The following is a 3,238-nucleotide window of genomic DNA, read 5'->3' as shown; positions in this document are numbered from 1 at the left end:
TGAGGTGTAATATCACCTGCTAATAAAATATTATATTTCATGAGCTTCACTTGAAAAATTCTCCAAAATTTGGATAAATTCCTTAAAGAAATTGCTAAATATTTATTCCAACATTTATCGTTTGGTTTACTAATGTTTCTCTCTCTCTCTCTACGATGGTCACAGCAACTATAAACACACCTAGCTGATATTAATATTTCGTCATTTTTTTTTTCCGATAATCACACTTCAGTTTAATGTCACATGTTTGTACTTTGTGATTTCAGAAACAGAATCCTCATGTAAACTTGTGCAAGTGTAAGATTTCTATATAAAAAAAAATAATAATAAGGTGTTTTGTACAATTAAAGAATATCAACATTTTGTAATAATTTTTATCAACACAAATCAATCATTGGCATCTCTCTCTTGATACGGGGGGGTGGCCGAGTTTCGGGTGGTGACGGGGCGATGCGCTTCCCCACGGATGAGCCCATGTGACGGATCATTTCACCTGGCCTCCATGAGGACACGTGTGTGTGCCAGCGCTCGTGACACACACACACACACACACACACACGGGATGGGGAAGTGTCCAGCATGCCTGGTAGTGTTGATGTGACACACACATTTTGGACAGATCCTATTTTTATCATGTAAAGGAAACATATTTAAAGAAAGATATTTTTACTTGAGATGAATAGAAACGTCAAAACTGATTCAGAAGTGTGATATATACATATATAAAGAGAAGAGGACTGCTAATGAGCTTCATATTCAATGCCCCCGGTTTCTAATAGACTGCTAGTACTCAGTGCCGAGACGTTGTGTGTAAATGGTTTCAAATGGATACGATGTATTTAAAGATTTTTTCAGATACAAACTAATTTTGACCATATTGTGAAAACAAAATGAAGTGCACACAGTTTCCTGTCTTAAGTTGATGCACAAGTTTCAAGGAAGTAATAAAAAAGTTAGCACACTTGGGTTGTGGTGTCCTTTGTTTCCCTGTTCATTCAAAACGTTCATTAAACGGAAGTTGCGATTGTCTTTGTGATGCAGATCCATTAGAAATGGCTCTGGAAGAACACATGTAGGGCGGGTCTTGATTTTGATGATGCTTTGATGACAGGAATAAATTACATTTTACTATATTCACATACAAAACAGCAACAGTATTTCACAGCATTACTCTTTATACTGGACTTTTACTGATGTTTGATCAAATAAATGCAGCCTTTGTCTTTCCAAAACATCAAGAAATGTGAAATATTCCAAACATTGAGTAAGTAAATGGTAGTGTAAGTACACAAATTCAGTTTTGAAACACTGATTTTGAAACATGTCTATCTATATGCTCATTAAACTGCTAATTGATAAATAGGATTTGACTTGATGAGAAGGATGCCAAGGGACAAAGCTTACTTGTGATGTCTAGATTCTTCTGCTCTCAGATCCACTCTGATAATTAGCCAATTAATTCTATGTGGCATTAATGTTTGTTATCAGTTGCTGAGCTTTCGCTCGCCCCGCCGGAAGTGTGAAGATTAGCGGCCGCTAAACCCACCTTGTGTGAAAACATCAATCTGATAATGGAATTGCTGAGAATGGGCAACAGGGCCACACACACACACACACACACACACACACACACACACACACACACACACACACACACACAGCGTGCGCACACGCACACACAGAGAGAAAAGAGAAAGACAAAGTGAAAGTGATAAAATGATGGTCTGCTGAAAGCTAGTCTCATGGATCCATAAATTTTTCCTGCACAAATGTATTTTCTGACATTGAAAAATTAAAAGTGCTTTAATGAGCTAGTTTTTCAGCATAGGGAAAATAGCTCACATTATTGGTGAACACAAATAAAAACTGATTAGAGATTTGAAGAATCGGTTCATAGATGTGACCATATTAAAACAAACTATTAAAAACTAAACTAAACTATTTTAACAGAAGCAAAACAAAAAAATCCACAGTATGTTGTGTTAACATATGATACATATGTGAAAAAAATGTCTAAGTAAAAATTTATTACAGTTTAATGATGTATAATGATATAATGAATATATAATTTTACATGGCACGTAAACCGGTAATTAATTTTTACTTACAAGATGTTTTTCACATTTTTTAATGTGTTTATATTTAAATATAGAACACAATAAACCTATTGGTAACACTTTATAATAACTGCACGCTATTAATCATGAGTTTAGCATTAGTAAACAGTTAATTCATAATTTATAAAGCATTAATAAGCAGTTTATACATACAGCTATAAATGCTTTATTCTTGCTTTAAAAGCATATATATAATGTGTTTAATAATTGTATTTTCATACTTTATTAATTATAAATGTATCATTTGTAAATGAAGTATCGCATTATTTAGACACCAGTTATTTAGGGGTTGTCAGTGGTTCATAAGATCACTTAGAAAGTGTAAGTAAATGATTAATAAACTATTTAAATGTACATTCATACATATTATTATTCAGACGTATATTAATAGTTACTTAGTGTGTTAATAAATGCTTTGTTAACATGAATTTCTACTGTAATTCATGGTTAATTCAGGTAGTTATAAAGCATTTAGTAGTGGTCAGTTAACTATTTATGTGAGCTCATCTAAAGTGAGGACTAGTTATGACTTGTAAAGCATTTATAAAGGAGATTTAAAGGCAGTTCATATTTCTATGTTCTGTATTACTGTGTTGTGTTTGTTTATTTTTTCTGGTGAGAAGACAAATGAGCCTTTAAATCTCATTTGTAAATGCTTTACAAGGCATAACTAGTCCTCACTTTAGATGAGCTCACAGAAATAGTTAACTGACCACTACTAAATGCTTTATAACTACATGAATTAACTACATTTACGTACACTTTCTAAGTGATCTTATGAATCACTGACAACTCCTAAATAACTGGTTTGTAAATAATACTATACTTCATTTAGAAATTATAAATTGATCATTAATAAAGTATGAAAATACACGTATTAAACACATTATAGAAATGCTTTTAAAACAAGAATAAAGCATTTATAGCTGTATTTATAAACCACTTATTAATGTCTATGAATGCTTTATAAATGATGAATTAACTGTTTACTAATGTTTAGTTAATGATTAATAGCATGCAGTTATTATAAAGTGTTACCAAACTATTTAATGTTTAAATGTAATAGTAATGTTTTACATTTAAATAATGAAAGTATTATTCTAAAACATTTTCTAAAGCAT

The sequence above is a fragment of the Phoxinus phoxinus genome (genome assembly GCF_949152265.1).
Source record: "Phoxinus phoxinus genome assembly, chromosome: 10".
Lineage (NCBI taxonomy): Eukaryota > Metazoa > Chordata > Actinopteri > Cypriniformes > Leuciscidae > Phoxinus > Phoxinus phoxinus.
The sequence above is the reverse complement of the archived record's forward strand: the minus strand, read 5'-3'. Positions refer to the sequence as shown.